General features: G+C 43.9%; 1 protein-coding gene across 12 annotated transcripts in view; it reads left to right on the top strand.

Moving 5' to 3' along the window:
* The window catches only part of ERC2 (ELKS/RAB6-interacting/CAST family member 2), a 901,328-nt gene that overhangs the window by 802,646 nt on the left and 83,969 nt on the right, over positions 1 to 14,713 (top strand). For 2 of the 12 annotated variants that reach the window (XR_004280875.1, XR_004280877.1), the window contains one exon: positions 82 to 299. The exons of 9 other annotated variants lie outside the window; for them this stretch is intronic. The gene's annotated coding sequence lies outside the window, so the exon portion shown is untranslated. The remainder of the gene's footprint in view (positions 1 to 81; positions 300 to 14,713) is intronic. One more of the 12 variants, XR_004280876.1, reaches the window with a different exon arrangement.

Genomic DNA, 14,713 nt, shown 5'->3' with positions numbered 1-14,713 from the left:
ATTGTGCTGTGGGACGCCTGGGCTTCCCTACCCTTGCTGTTAATACCGCTTTCTTGTTGCTTATAATTTTCATTGCCCCAGATGATCCAGCTCTGTCGGAGGCACGGAGGCACAGTCAAATCTCATGCTGTACATTGATCACCTGTCCAACCTTTGCCTAGAGTGGGAGCCCCCAGTTCCTTCAAGAGATCCAACTTTACCTGTCTGTAAAGAAGAAGAGGAGGAGGGAGACAGCGGGGAGGATCCGCTGGCAGTTTGACACCAGAGCAGGTCCAATGTTTACTTTTACCCTTTTGGAGGTGGGTAATTGCAAACACCACGGGGAGCTGGGTTTCAATAAGAAACCTGTGCGATGATCTTGGATTTGGGGGCTCACACATACTTTCTATTTTGCTAGCACGTACACGTGGCTATTTTTGTATTGAAATCACAGCCAGACGGTTCCACGATTAGCCCAGCTTAGAGCAAGAATCCAGGCTCATCATCCACATGATGTGAATTCTCGTACGGCTTCATGTTGTTTGTGTCTTGCTATGTGGACAGAGAATACGGTTCATTCATTGGTTCCTATTTCATGACTATTTATTATTTGCTTTTCAAGGTCTGTGATTTTCAACAGCTTTTCTCGTTTTGATTCTATGGCTTTTGATGTTTTAATCCCACCCTCCCCCCCCCCACCCCATCCTCTTAGACCATGAGATCCTGAATAACTACCAAAGAAATGAGCTGGCATTGAGACCACCCCTCAGTGTTTAAGTATAGCCCTTCACAGCCTGGGGGCTGTCTAACCAGCTTTTCCTCTAGGCAGAACATGAACCTCTGACCTTATAGGCCTTGGGCAAAAGGGCTTCCTATTAAGGACCTAAACCTCCTAAGTTTGTCTGCCTGCTATTGGTTGGGCCATGATAACAATTTCTGGGTGAATGGACATTTGCCTGTGGAAACTGTGGTGTCACATGTAGCAGGGAAAAGTAACCTTCAGAGCCCCAGGATGCTTCCTCCACAGTGCTCTGGGCACACTCCCTAGGTCTAAAGCATATTCTCTCTCAGTTGGTTCTGGGGCTCTATTTAGTTTTTATTCTTCGGTTACATTTCTGCTTTGGCGTAATAAGCACCTCAGTTAGTATCTTTGGGGGTTCCCTTCAAGGAAGAGTGTTTGAACAACCTCTTACAGTAGGTGTGTTCGCCAGTGCTGTGTGCTTGGAATCAGATAGGGATGGGCCATAGTGAGTTTTGTGCCTGAATTCCAAGAAAAAGTTCAGTTTTGGAATTGTACCAACGGATGTCTTGCCACCTCATATCCTTTCTGGATGGAGGCAGATAATTACTGCCTACACAAATAAATCACATACTTTCCTTAAAAAAATTTTTTTTGAATGACATTTGATTTGTAATTAAAGTTGGTGATGTTGTCTCTGAAGTGTCTCATCTTGTATAATCACAATAATTTATGTCCTTTCAGAATACTTCTGCACACAGGGCTTAGTTCTCTGGTTCTCATTGCATAAGGTGGTAAAGGGGAACAATTTAAGAGCAGAAAAAGACAAATTAGAATAAATGGCTGCCATTTTAGGTCAGACTCAAACCACTAATTGTTTCTATTGCTTTGTTTGAAAAAATATTTTCATGGCCCTTCACTGATGGATTTATTCGGCATATAGATTTAAGCACTGGCCCTCCAAGTGCCCTGCCGACAGCCTGCTTTCCAGCATCTGTCACCTGGGAACTTGCTAGAAATGCAGATTCCCAGGCCCCACAGGGACCTACTCAATCAGAAACTCTGCAGGTGGGGTCCAGCAAGCTGGGTTTGAATGCACTTCCTGGTGATTCTGCTGCTCACAAAAGTCTAAGAACTTTCGGTTTAAAACTTCTGTGCGTATGTGAGGTGAGGTCATTAATAGGAGAAAACCTTTAGCCTTGTCAGCCAGGAGCTCGTGATCCATTTTGGGCACACATTTTGGGCACAAGGCATAAATTCATCAGACAGTTTGGCAGAATGATCTTTATAAACTGTAAATTACATCATACACTTACTTCCTAAGTACCTCCAGGCAGTTCCCTTTGTGCTTGGAATAAACCTAGATGCTTGGCCAAGACCTACAAGGCCTGGCATGCGCCATCCCCTGCCTAGTCAGCCTCATCTGGTGCCAGTCCCTCCCTGCCCTGGTGCTCTGCCACACCACACTGGCCCTCTTTCTAATCCTCAAACACACCTGCTGAGTGTGACGTCAGCAAGAAGGTAGGAGAAGGGGAAGGAAGAGAGAAAATTGCAAAGGCTCAGTAATAGGCTTGGTCACTGAAGTATTTTTTTCATATGACACAATGTCCCTCTTGGCTAATATATTAATATATTGATATTTGTAGGTATCCATGTGATAATATTTTCACATGATAATATAAGCAGCCTCATCCTGTAGTGTAGCTAAGTCTGAAAGGAGTTGCTGATTCATTAAAGAAACATTAAATGTAGTTTACTTTGGTCTGAGCGTTATGTATTTGGAATGATTTCTCTGTCTGAGAGTTGGCCCAGCGGGCATAGCCAACCACTGAGAACTGAATAAACACGGCTGGAGGCTCAAGGTGCTGAGTGTGAAATCATCTGGATGGCACCAGAACATTCTGGAGCCCAGGCATGAATCTTGCTGGCTTCACATTTAGGAAGGATGGTGACCATGATCGTTAGGTTTTGTCTTTATAAATTATAAAGTTATCCGCGAATGCCAATTTTGATCTTTGGTGTAGTCAATATACCATGTGATTTGGGAACAAAGCAGCAGGTTGGATTTTTATTGAATGTGAAAAATAATGCTCTCTTACGATTCTCTTTATAATGAGAGAGGGGAAAGATGTATTTTAAATATGATTTGTTTTAAAAAAAACTTATTTGAATTTGAGGCAAAGGGGTTTTTAAAGATTTGGGACTCAGAATGAGGAACTAAGGCAGTGATTTTTTTAGTTTTGCTTTTTGTGTTGATTTTGTTTTGACGACCTGAAACTATTTCACAGTAACGGACTAGTATAAGCGTAGAATCTCTGGTTTGGTGCATTACTTGCTTTTTACAAAACCTCCCATTTGAGCTGTTCAGCAAAGGAGGGGAAAGTGGATTTGCAGGAGTCCTTAAGGAGGGGAGGAGGTGGAAAGGGCTCCTGGCTGCCTTATGGCCTCACCTGGCTTGTGGAGTTCTCCCACAGAACAGAGGAAAGTCTCCTACCTCAAAAGTACTCCAACCCACCAGGAAGCCCTTCCTGGCTTAGAAGGCAAAACTGGGCTACCACAGATGGCTGACAATGCACGTGTGAACAAGACAGACACAGCCTGTCCTTGTCCTTCCAGAGCCCCCGGCCTGGAGGCCAGAAGACTTCAGCAAATAACTACTCAAATAAAGGTGTGTTTTCACACTTTGAAAGGTGCTCTGCAGGATAAGAGAGCGAGGGGAGCAGAGAGCAGAGAAGCAGGTTCCCTCTTGGTTAGTCTTGGGAGGCCTTCTCTTTGGACCCGAGTTTGAGGCTGAGAACCAAAGGATGAGCAGATGTTTATTTGGGTAGGTGTCTAGGGTGGTGGCACCTTGAGAGGGGAGGTGGCGCAGGAGGGTTGGGGGAGTGTCCCTGAGGACCTGGCTCCATCTCCCATCCTAGCTAGGATTCTGCCCACAGAGGCTGCCACAGCAGAGAATCTTCTGAGCAATGACTTGGGTGAAAATACCCAAAGATTGTCTGCAAGAGTGAGCCCCAGGGGAGGAGCTCTTCCTCCTGAAAGGAGGAGAGACCTCTCCAAGTGTGCAGTGACAGTACTCACACCACTGTGCCTACACCTGACGCAGCGCCTGGCCTCCAGCCCTACCAGTGTCAGGGACATTTATAATACTCTGGAAGATTCTTGCGTGGCTTTAAGGGAGATATTTCGGACGGTTCGAGGGCAGGTTTCTGTCTGGTGTGTGTGGGTGTGTGTGTGTGTGTGTGTGTGTGTGCACTCACACATGCCCAACATGCTGACTTTGCATGGATCTGGCTCTCTGAGCTAACTGACAAATGAGAGAAGAGATTCTGCCAGTCCAAATACCCTGCAATGCTGAAACTCGATTTGAGCAGTGTGAAATAAAAGAGACACCTGATTCATTCATTTGTTCATTAACTATGTGTCTGGAACATGATGCCTGGGGCACAGTAAGCCCACAGTCGATACTGGCTATTACAGAGGGAGTAATAAGCCAACTCTGGGTTCTCAATACTTTTGCGTTCTTGTCCCCCTGAATTTTGCAGCTGTGCATCCCTCTCCTGTCATTTGGGAGTGACAGTGCCGCGTACCAGGCTCTGAGCGCATCTGCGGCTCTTCAGAGAGACCGGACTCTCCCATAGGAGGGAGTTCATGGCATGAGCTCTGAGACAAAGCCTGCAAGCACGAAGTGACAGAGAGCAGTTAAGCTTCAGGGCGGTCTGAGTGGCTTTAAAAAAAAATTATCAGGGGCGCCTGGGTGGCTCAGTGGGTTGAGCCTCTGCCTTCAGCTCAGGTCATGATCTCAGGATCCTGGGATGGAGCCCCGCATCGGGCTCTCTGCTCGGCATGGAGCCTGCTTCCTCCTCTCTCTCTGTCTCTGCCTGCCTCTCTGCCTACTTGTGATCTCTCTCTCTGTCAAATAAGTAAATAAAATCTTTAAAAAAAAATTATCAAATTAATGAAGACACTTACTGGGGGCATCTGAGTTTCTACTTGCTGAAAAAGGCTTATTAGCCTCTTTCTGAGGAGACAGATGTTTTCTTTAGTGGAAAGAAGGGAGCATGTCTGAAGACCTGAATAATTTGAGGCTGGAGTCCCAAGCAGAGCCTATGAGTCAAGTCTGTCCAGGTGGCAGTTGGGCTGGCCCACACAGGGTACCCCCCAAACCTGCAAATATCACATATAATCCAACATTCTGGATTTGGGGAAAAAATCGGATGATCTTGCTGCCCTGGGCCATAGTCCCACAGATGGCTACAGAAATCCATCCCTACCCCCATCCCGCCCCGGCATCCCAGCCTGCCCTATCTGGTTTACCGGCCACTGATATCTTGCTTATACCAGGCTCGCATCCCTCCTCCATGCTACCTCCCTGGCTCCTGGCAGCACGGTTTATAACCCTGATTAGGACATGCAGAAGAGAGCCTCACGGTGGGCAGCAACACGAAGGGCAGCAATGGTGGGTCCATTATTGCATTCTTAGTGGGTGGTGGGTGGTAGAACCCCCTTCCATTTTCCATCCTAGCTGTGGCCCTCTGCCTCAGTGCCCCGTATGAGGTGTTAGACTTCTGGGGAAACTGAGGCCCAGAGAAGGATGTGATTTGCCAAAGGTCACAATGTGGCAGGGCTTATTGGGTCAATGTCAGCGGATCACCCCTCAACCTGAGCTTCTCGTCAGAATGCAGTGGGCACTTACCCAGGCCCCACCTCAGGATCTGACTCATTTGCTCTGGGCTCGGTGGGGCTTTGGTGCCGGGTCCACGTGGACACCTTCAGAGAGCCCACAGCATGACCCGTGCACAGCCCACCTGCTCTCTTGACAGCTGTTCTGCTCCCATCAGCACCCTTGGAAGCCCCTGTCTCCTTTCTGAATTAGTCTTGAGCATCCCAGACCACTGTCGTAAACATGGATTCAAAGCCAGAGCACACGTGTCCGAAGTGGCTCTTGAAAGAAAAGAGAGATAATGCCAAAACCAAAAATGTTTCAGTTTGAAATCCCAGATATATCAACAAAAATTGGGACTTGGGTGGGGAAGATGGTAGACACGAATGCTTGCCTTGTCTTATGCATACACGTGGGAGGTCCTGCTGTGTCTAGTGGTTCCCGAGGCCGGCCTGATGTGTGTTTCTTAAAGGCAACCTGTTATTTTCTTACGAGATGCTTGTGGATTGTTTTTCCTTTATACAGACAAGCCAATAATTTTGCTAACCTATGTCTACTTTTTGCTTCCTTTATATATTCCTGGTGTTCACTAAGCCCTTTTAGCCTGCTACATCTGCATGCATGTATTGATTCTTTTCTTAGTTTTAGCCTTTTCTTCTGGAGCATCTGCTAGTCTCAGGCTCTTCACTATGTAAGGCCCATGTCCCTCATTTTGTCCCTCCTAGGTTACATCTCTATATTCTGGGATAACCTGGCAAATTTATGTGTTGTTTCACTGACGGTATTTTCTGCAATGGTGACTCAGGTCTTAGCTGCTTCTGATGTCAACGGTGGGTCCATTATTGCATTCTTAGTGGGTGGTGGGTGGTAGAACCCCCTTCCATTTTCCATCCTAGCTGTGGCCTTCTGCCTCAGTGCCCCGTATGAGGTGTTAGACTTCCGGGGAAACTCAGGCCCAGAGAAGGATGTGATTTGCCAAAGGTCACAGAGCTGGCTCCCAGTGGAGGTGGGAAGAGAACTCTGGTTTCCTGCAGTCCAGGGCTCTTTTTATTTCCAAGACTCCACTTGCAAGATTGACTCTGAGGTACAAAATATTTAGATAAAATCATCACTATCCTCAGCCTAACCAAATCTCATACCTATTAAGTGTGAGTATTCCAAAGAAAAGTGTTTACCCCGTATTCAGTCTTTTTCCTCTACAGCAGAGCTTGCCTCAATAAGCTACTTTCATCAGAGAGAGCTAGAATGTGGAGAAAGTTGAAAGCAGTGGTTTCCAGTTGGGGGCACTTTTGTCCGCCAGGGGACATTTTTGGCTATCACAGCTCAGGTTAGGTGGGAGAAGGGTGCTGTATTGGTATCTAGTGGGTGGAGGCCAGAGACCATGATAGACATCCCACAAGGCAGAAAACAGCCTCGACAACCAAGAATTTTTCAGCCTGAAATATCAATAGTGCTGAGGTTTAAAAACCCTGATTTCAAGGAAACAAATTCTACATCTCCCGTCTGTGAACTACAGTTTCCCTGGACTAAAGCCCCTCAGGAGGCCTCATACCTTGACCCTTCCTCCTGGCACACACGCATAAGCAATCCTGGACCAGAATAGAATGCTTCGTAAATATACAAGTGATGATTTCTGACATATGTCTAGAGACTACTGTGACTTCTAAAATAATTCACTTACAAATTTACTGAGTTCCTAGTAGCTTTTTGTAACCAGTGTTTTTTTGAATCAAAAAATAAGAGGAATAACTCAGGTGGAGGGCTATGTAAATTTTTTTTTTTTTTTAATCTTTAAAAGGAATGCTCATCTCAATGATGCTGTCCCTGTCTTCCATGATAAATTTGAAGTTTGGCTGTGCCCTTGGTCAAGTAGCTCCAATCCAAGGGAAAATCCTTAATGTCTGATGGCTTTTACCAGTGTCTACAGTGTTGGAGCAGATCTGGCAAGCAGATGTTCATGGTGGGAATTTTCCATTCTAGAACAGTTCCTTCTGAGGCAGGAGGAGAGTTAGGTCAGAGAAGAATGTGCCAGACAATATGCCCCTTTGTTAACCAATGCTGTCGCTTTGGCTGCCCCTCTAGCAGCCTCATCTTTCTGAAATCTTCAGTAAAAGGACCATTCAATCAATACATGTGGCATTGGCCGGGACTTCTCTAGCTCAGCTCTCACAATAAGAAATGGAATTAATAAGATTCAAAAGAACCTTAAGACCCATTCTGCAAAAGTCTTAATCTCTGGAAGAGCTCAGAAAGACAGATTATCAAAAACCAGTTTCTTGAGCAAAACTCTCAAACCACTAATGCCAAGTAATCAAGGTGACTCACAAGGGTCTGAAATCTTCGCAACATTTATTGAGCACACTGGGACACATACTAGATGTTCAGTGCTTAGTTGAATTACTTTAGTCTTCAGAGCAACCTATGATTTAAGTAATGATACTATGACCATTTCATAGATATGGAAACTGGGGCTTAGATCCACTAAATGATGTGCCCAAGGTCACACAGTATTTCCTCTTTCTTTAACCACCTGGCTGATAATTCAGCCACACTATTGATCTTGAGTCAACAAGCCATTATTTTAAGCTCTATCCCTTGTTAAATCAGAAAATCCAGTCCTTGTAGAGATATGTAGTTATCGTAAGAAATGATTTGAGTCGGGACACCTGGATGGTTCAGTGGGTTAAACCTCTGCCTTCGGCTAAGGTCATGATTTCAGGGTCCTGGGATCAAGCCCCGCATCAGGCTCTCTGCTCAGTGGGGAGCCTGCTTCCTCCTCCTCTCTCTCTCTCTGCCTGCCTCTCCACCTACTTGAGATTGAAATAAATAATATCTTTAAAAAAAAAAAAGAAAGAAATGATTTGAGTCAATTGTAATAGAATTGGCAAAGGCTAGGATATGTGTAATAGTAACAGAAACTCCAAGTTTGTTGAAAAAGGTATTTCCAACTTTTCTCCTTTGTCCTCATTTGTGGCCTCAACACATGATAGGGTGTGATACAGAGGTCACTTGGAGGGAATCAGAGACATGCTCACAGTCAAGAATCAGGCACAAAATGTGGCTTTAAACAGGTCACTTGGCTTCTCAAGGTTTCAAACTTCTTCTGGCACACAAGGGAGGTCATAGTTTATTCAACAACCATTTATTTGGCATCAATTATGTACACAGATAGGATGACAAGCTCACTATCTCTTACTGAGACAGTCATACAAATAATTCTAATGTAATGTGATCTGTTCTAGGGGAGAGATCTGTACTCTATGAGAGACTATGAGTACTGCAGGCTGCCAAGGCATGCTGACCCCAGCCTGTGTTTACTGAGTGCCTACTATGTATCTAGCTCCATTCCAGAAGCAAGAGATTGCAAATGCAGTCCATTTTAGTTGGAGGGCTGGGGTGGGGAGAGACAGTAAACCAGTAAACAAACAAATAAAGTGATTTCAAAGGCCAGTGAACAGCATGAAGAATATATAGTAGAGTGATATATAGAATGACAGGGGATGGAAAGCACTACTCTAGCTTAATCAGAGAAGGCTTCTTTGAGGAGGTGAAAGCCTTGGAAAATGAGAAAAAAAGTTCTACGCAAAGAATTGGGTGAAACAGCCTTGATGTGTAAGGTTCCAAAATTTCAGTATTCTTTCAACAGAGAAGTTCAGATGTTAAGCATGTGATATCACTTCTTGGGATTTGTTGAGATTTTTTTTTTTATGGCCAAGTACATGCTCAATTTTATGTAAACATTCCATGTGTATTTGAAAAGAATGTATATTTTCTCTTTGAGTTCATATTCTTTGTATGTTTTTTAGACAAAGCTTATAAATTATGTAACTGAAATCTTGTATACCTCTATTATTAGCTGTTCAGCTGCTCATTTTCTGAGAGATAAGCATTCAGATACTCCTGATGATTACAGATTTGGTCATTTCTCTTAGTAATTCTATTAGTTTTTGTTTTATCTATTGCTAGGCTATGATCTTTTTTAAAAAAATATTTTATTTATTTATTTGCCTGAGATAGATCAAGAACGAATAAGAGAGAGAGAGCACAAGCAGGGGGAGCAGCAGGCAGAGAGAGAAGCAGGTTCCTTGCTGAGCAAGGAAGGTGATGCAGGACTTGATCCCAGAACCCTGGGATCATGACCTAAGCCAAAGGCAAACGCTTAACTGACGTAGCCACCTAGGTGTCTCTAGGCTATGATCTTAAATGTATTTAATTTCTTTATCTAATGTTATAACTTCCTGATGGTTTGTTCTTGTTGTCATTAACAACCCCCTTTATCTCTATTAATACCCTTACTTACTTACTATGTTGTCTGATAATATTGCTAATGCAACATCCTTTTGGTTAATTTGTGGGAGTGTAGGCTTTTTCTGTCTTTTTATTTTCAGCTTTTGTGTGTCACTGGTCCATTTTATAAGCCCTATAAAGCTGATTTTTTTTTTTTTAATCTGGGGTCTCTGCCATTGGTGGGTGAATTTAAGCTATTTATATTTATTGTGACTAATCTACCTGACTTAACTTTGTCTTCTTTTTTGTATGTTCTGTTATTATAGGTGCTCTTTTCTTCTTCTTCCTTTTCTCTCCCTTACTGCCCTGTTTGAATTGACTGTGCTTTCTTTATTTCTTTTTACATTCCCCCCTACTAGTTTTGAAGTTACATATTCTATTTCTCTTCTCTCAGTGATTTGAATAGTATCTAAGGCAGAATTTGGCAAACATTCAGAGACTCTTAATGCATTGCCTTGTGTTGGTTTAACAGCTTTCTCTGGTATCCTGACTCCCCAGTGGCTGAGGCTTTAATGGGGAAGGGTGTAAATGAAAGTGCAGAGCATGGTCGCTGTGATGATTATATCTTAGAGTGTGGATTTCCAGCTTACCTTTGCCAAGACCTGTGCCCTAGTGCCTGAGGGTTCTGGTACTTGACAAACTGTAAAACCCTCATGGGTTATGGGTAACATAGCAGCTTCTAAGCAAGAAGTTACTTGGTTTCTTCTGTTGCTCTTCTCCTTGTCTGCATTTGAGCTCTTGTAAGTGATGATAAACATTAAATAGCTCCTGTAAAACTGTTGAATTGTCAGTTTTTAAACTGCATAAAACACTGACATTTTCATTAGATCCTGGTCCTGAGGAATGTCCGGCTTTCATCATAACAGATTTGTTTACTTCTACAGAGAGTCTTAATGTGCTGCCTATGGGAGAGATCTTACTGTCACCTGCTCTTAAATGGGAAAGTCTTTGTTCAGCCAAAGATTTTTGGAAAGGGATTTGCAAGAGGGCTTTTTTTCACCTCCCCCTCTCCTTCTCCTGCCATCTCCCGAAAGGGTAAGGATGGGAATAGAGTCTTTGAAGAACTTTGGTATTGGACAGGAAAAATTGCAATGTAAAATAATCCTGCAAAGCCCATTAGGAGACAAAATGTTGGAAAGATGCTATTAAACCACTATTTAGTTTCAATGTATCCTGTTAAAGATAAGCAAGTTGTATCTATGTCTTTTTGACCTCAATCCTTTGCTCTACATTTAAACAGATATCTTGATTTTGGATTAATAAACTCTCTTGTGTATATTAGTAGAGAAAACATTTTAAACTGCTGGGTCCTTCTAAGCAAATAAGAAAAGAGAGGGCTTTTATCTTCTGATCATTCCATTAGATTTTTAACATTTTTTGCAGAAGATGCCAAGCTCTATGAACAAATGTAGAGTCATCTCAATTTAACAAGCTGGAAAATGTGTGTGTTGAAAGACAGACTTGTATTAATATGACCAGGGCCTGAGAATGTTAACTTTCCTGGAATCAACATGTTTGCAACTATGGCAAAGTTTCTTGCTTATTTTTTAAAAGAACTCCCTCCTCTGTATTAGCTTGTTGAATATGTCACTGGCAGGTTTGTCTTCTTTCACATTTCAAGAGAGGGAGCCTGGCATGAATCAGGCAGATTAGCCTTTAAATTCTCCTCCTAGGACATACTAACTGTGTAATAATGGAAGAGTTACTGAACCTTCCTGAGCTTGGGATTTCTCCTTTATAAAACTGAAATAATTGATTTTCCAGAGTTGATATGGTCATTAAATAAGAGAATGTATGTGAAGTCCTCAGCAAAAAACCATTTAGGGGACCATTCAGTGATATTTGATAATGGTGATGCTAATGGTGGTGGGGAGAATAATAATAAAGATGATGGTGGCAGTAGTGGTGGTTGTGATAAGGATATTGATGATGGTGGTGATAATGGTGGAGATGATGATGATGGCAGTGGTAGTCATGATAACTGGATGTAAGAAGTCCCCTGAAAAAGTCTGAGGGAAGGTATCACATAATCAAAGAATCCGAGAAAAGATAGAGTTGTCTAATACTGACCCACCTGACCCATGGTCCCCCACCTTCTACTTGGGAAGTTCCAGTCACTAGAAGGTCCTTTCTGAATAAAATCCTACTATAGACTGCAAACCACAGAAGCCTATTTCATTCATGCAATTCTGTTTTCAGACCTGGATTTGTCTTAGAAAAAGCCAAGAAATGTTACCCTGAGTAACTTGATGCTGTTGGTATCCATTTCCTTCCTTGCTCGTTCCTTGGCTTCTGTGTCCTTGGATATTTTGGAGTTCTTCTTTGGTCTCCTTGAGCATTTCTTGGTCATCTCTTTGCCAGCTTGTCTTTCTGTGGCCATTGAGATACATGAGGGTAGAACTCAGAGAAGGCAGTGCAGGAGAAAGTGAAGAGTGTACAGTGACGTTGGGACAGAATCTGAGTATAGTATCACAGAAGCAGGGTAGGGGGACAGTTCCAGGTTGAGGGAAAAGGTCAGTATTTTTTAATATAAGGGCAATAGAGAGGATGAGGAAGGCTAGGCAAGACCACTTCTTTGGGCATTGGACATTCAGAGTTGGCGTTGGACACAAAATCACTGAGGTGGTGAAAGAAGAAAAGTAAAGGAATATCTGGGAGGTGACAAGGTGAAATTAAAGAAATGAAATAGAAATTAAAGAAAGAGGAGGTTGTTTAGTAGACAGACTTTGGGGGGAGGGCGTGGTAAGGGAGAATCAGGCTTATTTGTAGACCAAGAGAAGGGAGCCAGAGGAAGCTGAGTGTGAAGATACAAATGCAGAAAGATTCAGGCATTTGGTCCTACAGGAAGTGGGAGAAGTAGAAGCAAGAATTCATTGGCCCATAGAACCACCTGCCACATCTCCAGGGAGCACTCAGGGGATAGCAATAGGAGAGAAAAAGTATAACCTGGGAGACTTATGTTGAATGACCTTGACTTTCTCTTAAAAGAAGGTAAGGTCTCCAAAGAGAGTCAGAGATCTTTGCAGGCATAGGTTGCTGGGGAGAGTTTTAAAAGAACCACTGTCAGAAATGGATGGGAAGTCAACCAGAGATGATTAAAAGATTTGCCAGGGAGCCCTGTGGAGGGGAGGAGGTGTGTGTCTCTGGATCTTCCTATACTATTCTCACCCTGGTTTCTGTCCCTAGGATCTTCTGGGTACCATAAGCACCCTGGAATCCCACAGGTGGCCCTCAGTATCCCCACTCCCCATTATGGGGCCTTCCCTTTTCCTCCGCCCATGCCCAGAGGATTATCGCATAGAAATGAACTGGTGGACTGATTCCCACCAAGATTGCAAAGGTGTAGTATCTCATCCCACCCAGGCATTAGTGTGACAGGTAGTCAAATGGAAGGAACATGGGATCAGGAGCATGGAGTGTAGTCCCAGGTCTAGTTGGTTAACCTGTTCTTGTGCCCTCCTGTAGCACAGGATGTCAGGCCATTCTTGCCTGCCATTGCAACACCAGCGTGTTATCTAGCACCTGCTATACAGTAGGGGCTTGTAGAATTTATTTGACTAGGTTAATGGAGAAGATACAAAAGATCTCCAAACACCCATCATTCTATGCAAATGTGAGGGACTACTATTCTGACATGCATTTTAACAAGCACAGTATCAGCCCCAGGAGTGACTCTCTAATAATAGAATTGTCAGCCACCACTGGTAGGCAGGCAAAAGGAAATACTTCCAGCAGAACTGGGTGGAGGCTTTCCAGAATCCTCACATTTAACTACCTCCATGTCTACATCTATTGGTTTGGCTTATAGAAAATTAGCTCCTATCCCTTCAGTAATCTGATCCAAGGTGATTAGTCATTTTTCATTCTTGCTGTTAAAATAAATATATACCCAGGCATATACTTTGTCATTACAAACAAGAAGCTGAGGTGGAGGCAAAGAGAGATGAAAATGGGATCTAAACAAAGAAGCAGAGCCTCCTTCTCACCCACTCTTTCTACCCTCCCCCCACCACATACACACAAATAAGATCTTTCTCTACCTTTCCCCATGACTCCACCAGCATGGAGAAATCAATTGTCAGCCAAATCCCAAAAGAATAAAAGAAAAATATCTCTTCAGAAGGAGAGGGCAGATGGGAGAGATGGAATCATCAATAAAAGGCTGAAGGGATTGGCCTAGAGAGTGTGGAATCCAAGAGGGTGTTTATTTTCAAAACAAAAGCTTACTGATCACGTACTTTTCAACAGATGAGAAAAATGGAATAAGCAGAGCTTGTGCCTGGGCTCTGGGACATGCCCACAGTGGCCTGAGCTACTGAGTCAGCAAGAGCGGCTTTTGTTCTCTTTGCTCAGGCAGCAGGCAGCCTGCGTGTGAGCAGGACTCGCCAGCGAGCTCCCCATAAGCTCCAGGAAGGCTGCATCTGGCCTGGCCATCCTTCCCGTTTCGCTAGGTCACCTAGAACCCCAACTTCCTGCCCTGCCTACACATTGGAACAGCCTGAGGAAGCCTCACCAGCCATTCCTTGGCTCACAGCCCGCATGACTGAAGAGCTGCCCGTCACCAATCCCGCTTCGGACTAGCATCTTTGGGGGGCACTGCTCTTGTCCACAAATGTTTCTCACAGAAAGGCCTTTGGCAGGGGGGGAGGGGGGTCGTTTTTTCTTGAGAAGCCATGTGTCAGAGCATTAGACAGACATGGTTGGATTTAAAATATGCCTCGGCCACTTGTATGCTGTGTGACCTGATGCAACTTGAGTTTTCTTTTCTGAGCCTCTGTTTCCTCACTGGTAAAATGGGGTAAGTCAAACTTGCCTCACAGGGTGTGGGAAGACGAGGATAATGAAGACAAGGTGCCTGTCAGGGGGTCTGGCAAAGAGAAGGAAGTCGGCAGTGGGCAGTGAACCTGGCTGGAGAGACCCCTAGGACCTATTCAAGACTTGTTTGTTTACCGTTGTGGATGTTTGCTTTGGGCCTTGGTCAGTTGCTTTTTCAAACAGAACCACACACAGGCTTGTGTTTTGAGTGCTCATTCCCTCTGTAAATAGCT

The sequence above is a fragment of the Mustela erminea genome, chromosome 1 (assembly GCF_009829155.1).
Source record: "Mustela erminea isolate mMusErm1 chromosome 1, mMusErm1.Pri, whole genome shotgun sequence".
NCBI lineage: Eukaryota > Metazoa > Chordata > Mammalia > Carnivora > Mustelidae > Mustela > Mustela erminea.
This window is presented reverse-complemented; position numbering and strand designations above follow the sequence as displayed.